At 55.0% G+C, this 9231-nt stretch overlaps 1 pseudogene; it reads left to right on the top strand.

Annotated features, from left to right (window-relative positions):
- The first annotated feature begins 518 nt into the window (after positions 1-518).
- LOC120850607 lies at positions 519-8556 on the top strand (annotated as a pseudogene).
- The last annotated feature ends 675 nt before the right edge of the window (positions 8557-9231 follow it).

Here is a 9231-nt window from a genome sequence, read left to right as displayed (position 1 = left end):
ACGTACGGAAAACAAACAGTTTTGCTTGAGGGCCGAGTTTGCAGCACTGCAAAATTGTGACTTTTAAACATTGAAGACATAAATAAACACGTGCCACCCAGACGTCCTACCTACTTAGATTGTTTGTTTTCTGTTTTCTTCCAACAAAAACTTCTATATTTTGTTGTAATTCATCTGAGAAGAAAACATTCTTTCACAGAGAATATGCGATTGATGCAACTATAATGTAAAATTAGGACTCGCGGGCCATGTTCTTCTCCTGAATCACCATCAGCATGGCGTCCGCACGTACGTTTTCGCGGCTCCGCTTCTGCCTTATTTTTGTTGCGCTACTCAAGCTACGTCTAGACGTCTTCACGGGCCTCGAAACTCATAAACGTTGCAGGCATCCCCTCACCCGTCTGCAGATCTACCCACCCCTCTCCAGCTGGGTTGCCGTTGGGGCTACGACGTCGCTTAGGCCTAACCGGCCAGGCTACTCGCCGGATCGCCGTCGGTCCTCCGCCGCTGGCTTCACGATGCACCCTCCTCGTCACCACATCGTCTGGTGCCTGCTTCTCGCACGCGATATCGCTCCCAACCCGGGTCCGCAGCAAACTATTTGCGCCTGTTGCACGAAGCGGGTACGGGACAATCAAGCCGCTCTCGGTTGTGACACTTGTGAGGGGTGGTTTCACCGCGGCTGCGTCCACATGTCACTGGGACGATACCGCCGACTGGACTCCTGCAGCGATCCGTGGTTGTGCATGGTGTGTTCGCTGCCGCACTTCTCGGACGATTATTTCGACGTCCCTAGCAAAGCTCCAAGCCCCTTTTTACCGTCGCCAACCCCCGACATCGCGGACGGCCGTTGGGTCGGTGCCGGAAACCAAACCCATCCTTCTGGTGTCAACAAGGGGTTGACGCTATGGTACACTAACTGCCGTAGTGTCAAAAACAAGATTTTCGACCTCCAAGCCACTGTCGCATCACTCGCACGTCCTGCCGTCATCCTCCTAACCGAAACCTGGCTCGATCCCGGGGTCCACGACAGCGAGCTCTTCGATCCCTCTTACACGGTGTTCCGGAAGGACAGACACGGAAAGGGTGGTGGTGTACTCATCGCAACACTGTCCAGTCTCTGCGCTAATCGTAGGGAGGATCTCGAGTCCTCAGACCTAGAAGCTGTCTTCGTGGAGGCGTTCCTTTCGCGTGGGACTGTTCTGCTTGCTTGTGTGTACTGCACCCCCCCCCCCCCCCCCTAATCGCCGCGAAGAATCGTACTCACTCTTGGACGCCTCGCTCTCTCGCGTGAGATTCGAGTGCTACAAGGATGTCGTCCTCCTTGGCGACTTCAACTCACATATTGACTGGTGGAGCCACCAAGAACCTTATCCTAGCGACCTCACCGATGATATCCTTGTTCAGAGCTTGGGTGCTCTAGGCACGACGCGCCAGCCGGGCAGACGAAGCAGATGAGGGTAGACGAAGCAGACCCACAACGTTTATTTCCCTAGCATCAAGTGGCGAAAAGTCCCCGCGTCTCGCGGCGCACGCGCTTATCTACCTCCGATGCGCTCCTGGCGCCATCTCTTGGTCCCCCCTACATCTCCCCCCGGAGCTAGTTACTGCACTCTAGTTACACAGCTCTAAAGAAAGCGATGTTTACAAGTCCAACCGTCTTGGTGGCTTGATGGCACGTCCATAGCGTGATCTTGTAACACCTTGCGGGGAAGATGCATGATCCAGAGAGGGTGAAGAGCAGCCCGCAGTGGGCAACTCCCCAGGCTGACCTTCTTCGGGTGGTTGTCCTGGAGGCTCTTCGGTAGCAGGAAGCTCGACAGACTCCCTCGCTGTAACGGTCGGCGGGAAGGGCACCAGGTGCCGGCGGTTTCGCTGTAGGATTCCCTTGGGAGTCTCTAAGACGTACGACCGTGGTCGTTGGGCAGGGCTCAGGACGCGTGCTTGACAGCTCGCATCCGTGACCCAGACGCTGTCACCCGGCTTGAGAGGATTAAGAGAGCGAGCGTTGTGCCGGCGATTGAAGTCTCTCGCCTGCCGGACCTTATTCCTGGAGTCTTGAGCCCGGAACCTCTCGTGGCTTGGCTGAACTGGTGCGAGTCGCTGCGGCAGAGCAGGCAGACGCGTCTGTAACCGCCGACCCATCAGCAACATGGCAGGAGAGACTCCCGCGACGCCCGGAGTGTCCCGGTAGGTGAGAAGCGCTAGGTATGGGTCTTCGGACTTGTACAAAAGATCCTTCACCGTGCGCACCATGCGCTCTACTGCGCCATTACTCTGCGGGTACCGAGGGCTACTGGTCTCATGCTCGAAACCGTATGACAGAGCAAAGTTTGCGAATTCCTGTGAAGCAAACTGCGGACCATTGTCTGTCCGTACAACGTCCGGTATCCCATGTCGGGAAAAGCAGCTCTTGATAGCCGCGATAACCGCCGAGGCTGACGCAGAGCTCAAGGAGACGACTTCCGGAAAACGAGAGTAATAGTTCACCATGAGAACATAATCACGGCCTTTCAGCTGAAACAAGTCAATGGCTAGGCGTTGCCATGGCCGATCTGGTGTGGGCGTTGACATCAAGGGCTCCGGGTGTACAACCCTTGTTTCCGCACACTTGTCACAGCTGGTGACCAAATGTTCGATGTGGCTGTTGCAGTTAGGCCACCAGACGCTTTCTCTGGCTCTCTCCTTACAGCGGCGAAGTCCTTGATGGCCGTCGTGCAGAAGGGCCAGGACGTTGCTACGCAGAGCAGCAGGAATAACGAGGCGGCAGTCCAGCAGAAGAAGGTCCTCCGAGACTGTCAGCCTTCCTCTCTCTTTCCAATACGGCACCAAGTTGGGAGGCAGCTTCCTCTTGTCTGGCCATCCCCAGGGGAGCCGAGGGATATAAAAGTGATCACTGAGCGGCGGGGCTGGATGGTTCATGGTTGCCATTCAGTGACCGTCGGACCCGCTGTGAGACGCACTCATGTCTTAGTAGCGGAGCCGGACAGTGAGTCGAGCACGTGGGTACTTTTAGTACCGGTTGGTTTTCCCGGGCCGTTCCACTGGCTGTACAACACAATAGTTGGTTTCATTTATATCCCTTTAATCCCAATTGGCTTTTTCCTGAAATTTTCACTTGATCACATGATCCTATTCATTTTTATTGGAATTGGGTTAAGCCTGCGGTGCGAAAGCGGGAGCGGGCAGGGGACAAGTTTTTCTTCAATTTTCTACAAGAGCCCCGACTTCAAATCTGTCTGGCCATCCCTCTTGGCAGTAGCGGACGACGAGAGAACATTCTTCATCTTCAGCTTGTCGACGACGAACCTCTTCCAGCCGGTTAGCGAGGGGAGGCGGAAGACCTTTAAATATCTCGCTAGCGAACATGTCGACGGAGAATACAGTAGAAGAAGACCGGACGTCGCAAGGGGCACGTGACAGCGTGTCCGCCGTGGCAAGAAGTCTACCTGGTACGTGTCGAACGTCGAATTGGTAGCGCATCAGCTTTATGCGCATTCGCTGAATTCACGGTGGCAGCAACTCCAGCTCTTTTTTTTCCAGCAGGGCGGCGAGAGGCAGGTGATCCGATTCCACGGTAAAACTAAGCCCACGCAGATACTGGTCTAACCGAAGAACAGCCCAGGTCACGGCGAGAGCTTCCTTTTCTGTCTGACTGTAGCGTGCTTCAGTCGGAGTCAAGGACCTTGAAGCGAGGGCCACAGCACGACGAGCTCCGGACGGCTGATCTTGCAGCAGTACCGCTCCCAGGCCAAATGAGCTTGCGTCTGCGGACAGTATCGTAGGATAGCGTGGATGGTACTTTGCCATGCAGGTTTCCGAGCCCAGCATAGCCTTCAACCGCTTGAACGCGTCATCTTGGCTTGCTCGCCAGGACCATGCGCTTGACTTGTTGAGGAGTGAACGGATGGGGGCAGTTACGTCCGAAAGGTGCGGCAGGAAGCGTCCAATGTGGTTCACCATCCCTAGTAGACGGCGAACGCCTGCAACGTCCGTTGGCGGAGGTAGCTCCCGAATGGCACGAAGCTTGTCGGGATCCGGCGAGATACCATCTCCATCGACGACGACTCCGAGGAACTTGACCGAGGGAACCCGGAATTCACACTTCTGGTCGTTGAGCTTGACCCCGGCTTGCTCAAGTCGTCGGAGTACCTCAGCAAGGCGTTGATCGTGCTGTTAAAGGTCTCTACCGTAAACAAGGACATCGTCGATCATATTCACGACGCCAGGCAACCCCTCCAGGACCCGTGACATTTGACGTTGAAAATATTCGGGTGCAGACGCCAGACTAAGTGGCAGACGACGGTAGCAGTAGCGGCGAAACGGCGTGATGAACGTCGTTAATTTTTCGCTTGCGTCGCTGACCTTGATTTGGTGGAAACTGGAGGTCGCGTCGAGTTTTGAAAGCACTTTGGCTTCGCCTAGCTGCCCCAGGATCTGGTCAACCGTCGGCAGGACGTATCGCTCCCGCTCGATGACTTGGTTTAACTTGGTCAGGTCGACGCACAGCCTGTACCCACCCGACGACCTGGGGACGACGACAAGTCCGGAGCACCATGCTGTCGGCTTGTCAACCCTTCTGATGACACCTTGGGCTTCCATGGCATCAAGTTCTCTCTTGACGACGTCGAAGAGTGGCATAGGTATTCGTCTTGGAACACTCAACGAGTATGGCTGAGCCCCTGACTTCAGACGAATGGTGTACTTTTCTTGGAGTTCGCCCAGTCCTTTAAAGATATGGGCGTCAGAAGATGGAACACAGCCGACACGAGCGTTAGTAGACGGAACACGTCCATCCGTTTTTCCGGACCCGGTGGAGGTGGTGTTCACAAACTTGACCACGCCGAGAGCTTCTATCGCAGGTAGCCCTAGAAGCGGTGTAGTTTGAGACCGCATGACGTAAAGCTGTTGGACGGTGAGCTTGTCCTTCCACGCCAGAGTAGCTTGGAAAGTGCCCAAAGCAGGCAGTGGCTGGTTCCCCGGGCCGATAAGCTCTCCTTCTACTGCGTCGAGCTTGCGAGGAACGCCTGGAAGCGACGGCGGAACGACAGTGACGTCTGCTCCCGAGTCCGCCTTGAACCTTCACACGTGGCCGTTGACGCTTACTTCGACGTATCTTGCCCGTGGCATACGAACAGAGCAGAGTTCGACGGAGCCCAACTCCTCCTTGCGCTTCTTCGCGCGACAAACTTCTGCAAAATGACCTTGCTTTTTACAGAAATTGCAAGTTGCCTTCCGTGCTGGACAATCCTTGCGGTCATGCGCAGAACGCCCACAATTGCCACAAACTGCGTTGTCCAAACGCTGCTGCCGGTTACGTGCGCGCGACGACGGAGCGGATGACGCAGTTTTTTTCTTCGTTGCGTCGACGTTCAAGGCCGCTGCAGCTTGCGCCGAACGAGAAGCGCGCTCCCTCTCAACATCTTCGTGCTGGCGGGCTTGTAAAAGTGCTTCGTCAGCGGTGAGTCGTGTGGAACGGCAGAGCTGGTCCGATAGCTTCTCGTCCAATAAGCCGACTACGAACTTGTCACGCACTAGGCGGTCTTCTATCTCGGGGCTGTTATAGTTGCAGCGTCTGATTAGGGTTCGAAGCTCCGTGAAAAACGCGTCGACTGTTTCATCAGGCTGCTGAGTCCTGCGGTGAAATCTTTGGCTTTCGTAAATTTCGTTCGCCGGATGAACGAAGTGTTGAGTCAGCCTCTCCTTGACGGCGGCAAACGGTTGCATCTCCGGGGTTGGCACGCCAAGCGAAGCTAGTACGGTACGAGCTTGCGGACCCATGCAATAAAGCAACGTTCTTACTTGCGTTTCGTCGCTTGCAGAACGTAGACCGGTGGCGAAGGCGTAGTGCTCGTAGGTTTGAATCAACGTTGTCCATTCGCCTGGGCTCGTGAAGACGAACGGCGACGGCGGTTGAAGCCCCGTGGCCCCGAGGTGGACGCTCTTTTCTTCGTCCGGCATGGCGGTATCGCTGACTACGAGCAGGTGTACCCCACTTCTGTCACCATGTTCAGAGCTTGGGTGCTCTGGGCGCGACGCGCCAGCCGGGCAGACGAAGCAGACGAGGGTAGACGAAGCAGACCCACAACGTTTATTCCCCTAGCATCAAGTGGCGAAATGTCCCCGCGTCTCGCGGCGCACGCGCTTATCTACCTCCGATGCGCTCCTGGCGCCATCTCTTGGTCACCCCTACAATCCTCCTTGACGTCACATCTGCTGTGGGCCTCCAACAAGTGTGCCGCTCTGCCACCTACCAAGCCCAGCTTGCGCAGGGCTGTGCCTCATCATTTCTTGATCTAGTTTTTACCACAGACATCACTCGGATGATCTCCTGTGACGTGTATCCTGGCCTGTCCGGGAGCGACCGCCAAGCAATAGAGGTTGAGTATGCCACTTGTCTCCCTCAAAAAGGCCAGTTCGCGCGGACTCTGTGGAACTTTTATCGGACCGACCATGCCCATATGGCTAAGTTAGCACATCTTGCACCCTGGTGTCTTACCACTGGGGACGATTGCGCTGACAACTACGAACTCTGGTGCGACTTTGTTGGCGCCATCCAGAAAGAATGCGTACCCTGCTCGCGTAGCTCCACGCGAAGGAAGAGGTCCCCTTGGATCACCCCCGATATCAAGAAAATGGCTGGCCAGAAACGAGCCCTCTTCAAACGTGCCGCTCGTACACAGAGCCAGATTTCACTTCAGAGGGCTAAAAACTTGCAGCGCTCAATCAAGTCTGCCATCTCTCGTGCTCACAGTGCTTTCGCCCACACCATCTCTATGAAGGCAAAAAAGGACCCTAAGCTGTTCTGGCAGTATTTCAATGGGCTGCAGTCTAGCCGACAGCGTCCCTGTTTCTCCAGAGCCCATCACCCCATCACGTCCCCTTGGGACATAGCCCAACTCTTCGCTTCACAGTTCTCCTCTGCTTTCAGCCACAACTCCTCTACTCCAGATCCCGACCTTCTTGTGCAGACTATCGAAGCTTCCACCTCCCAACCTGTAACCTGCCTTCCAAATTTGTGCTTGTCTCTCGACGACCTGCATGAAACTGCCCGACTGATCCGGCCTCCCACTGTGCTGGGCCTGACCTCCTCGCCCCTACTTTCATCAAGTCCCTATTCCCTTGCCTATCTTTCTCCTTGCTCTCACTTTTCCAATCCTTTCTCGACCACTCCTACGTGCCCTCCACGTGGAAGAAGGTCCTTGTGACACCAGTTCACAAGGGTAAAGGGAAACCTCTCAACGACCCTTCCAGCTACAGGCCCATCTCTATTACTTCTATCCTCTGCCGCACTTTAGAACGCACCATCAACCAGCACCTTCTTCGCTTTCTGAACAACAACGGCCTCCCATCTGCCTCCCAGCATGGTTTTAGGCCCAATCGAAGCTGTGAGTCAGCTCTCGCTACTATTTTTCATCACATAAGCAATAACCTGGATAACCGTTCCCCAACTGATATCATTCAACTAGACCTGTGCAACGCCTTTGATTCCCTCGACCACTCTATCCTCCTCCAGAAAATTGCACAACCCGGTATTCGTGGCCCCCTGCTGCTCTGGCTGAGCCGCTTTCTTATCGGTCGCTCCCACCGTGTATTGTTCCATGGGAAGGCCTCCGATGAGTTCGCTGTCACCTCAGGGGTACCCCAAGGCTCAGTACTGGGGCCCACATTATTCCTCTTGTATGTGAACGACATGCCTTCATCGCAAGAGTGTCTGCTGGTGCAATATGCAGACGACACCACCATTCTGGCCCCAGCAGACGTACCCTCCTCCACGCCGGGTGTCCAGAGTCTCGTAGACCAGATTGACTGCTGGGCAAGAACGAACTGCCTCTCAATTAGCTTCCACAAAAGTGCTGCAATGCGAGTCTCCAACAGCCGTTCCACCGTTGCTCCTGCATACTACTTGTCAGGCTCTCCCATTCCTAGTGTTCAGTCTCTCCCAATCCTTGGGTTTGTGTTCAGTTCAACTCTGGACTTCTCACCTCAGATTGCAGACACTGTGTTCAAGATCCGGCGGACTCTTGGCTTTGTCACACGTGTCTCAAGGAACTGGGGACATGACATGAAACTTTCCGCGCTCTCTACACTGCCTTAGTCCTGCCTCGTCGGGAGTACTGCTGCTCCGTGTGGGGACGCTTCCAGGCTCACCTCATCGGCAGGCTGGAGGGCGTGCAGCGCCGGGCTACTCGAACACTTCATTCTCGGATGTTGGGCTGGCAAGTTCCTGTGCCGCCATATGAAGCTCGCCTTAGGGCCCTCGGGCGGCAAAGCCTCTGCCACCGCCGGACAGTGGCTCGGGTTGGGCTCCTTTGTAAGTTGCTCGACGGGTTCATGAGTGATACCCACCTCCACTCATGCATCAGGATCGGGAAGCGATCCGGGCAGCCAGAACTCCTGCACGCCCGAACAGTGCGCCACTCGCACTCCGTACTCCCCGCCGCCCTCAGAGACTTTCTTGCGGCCCCCCTGTCGATTCGATCTCCACTCCCCAACAACCGTGACGAGTTCGCTGCCTTGCGCCGTGCATTTTCACGGTCAAGGCACCTAAAGTGATCCTACGCCATGATCAGTGTTCGGTTTCATTTTGCTTTTATTCGTTCTCTGTTATTGTTGTTCGTCTTGTTATTTCATGCCCCGGGTGGTTGGCTGACAGGCACTCTAGTGTACGGGCTCTCGCCTTTCTGTCATCGCCTCGCAAGCCACGCGGGGTTACATTGCTCTCGCAAATAAAGATTATCATTATTATTATTATTATTATTATTATTATTAATTGATGATGACGACGACGACGATCGGGAGTGCACATTCCATCGGTGAGCTCTGCTATTTTTTCTTGTAAATATTGCTATATGGGTTTATTCTGCCTACGCCCAGCCCTACGACAGCTCGAAAGGATCCCTCGTCCGTAATAGATAGCATCTTGCGTTGACCAACGTACCGCTGAGCCTGAGTGCGATTGCTGACCCGACCGACCTGACTAGGCCTAACACTGTCTCTCACCAAGTACAAGGCTCCCGTCATGTCCCTAACCTGCGACGCTTGCTTAAAAGCCATTCTGCCCGACGGACGTCACATGACGTGTTCATCTTGTGGGCATAACCTGCACCTAGGAAAATCCTGCTCCGGTATCGCGGAGTCCACGTTTGCTGCCATGAACGCCGAGAAGAAGATGAAGTGGACATGCAAAATCTGCCGCACTAAGGGTGCTCGCTCCGGTGAGGAAGCAGT

The sequence above is a fragment of the Ixodes scapularis genome, unplaced genomic scaffold (genome assembly GCF_016920785.2).
Source record: "Ixodes scapularis isolate PalLabHiFi unplaced genomic scaffold, ASM1692078v2 PGA_scaffold0__279_contigs__length_252992795, whole genome shotgun sequence".
Taxonomy (NCBI): Eukaryota; Metazoa; Arthropoda; class Arachnida; order Ixodida; family Ixodidae; genus Ixodes; species Ixodes scapularis.
Note: the sequence above shows the minus strand (reverse complement) of the source record. Positions and strands in the feature narration are given on the sequence as shown.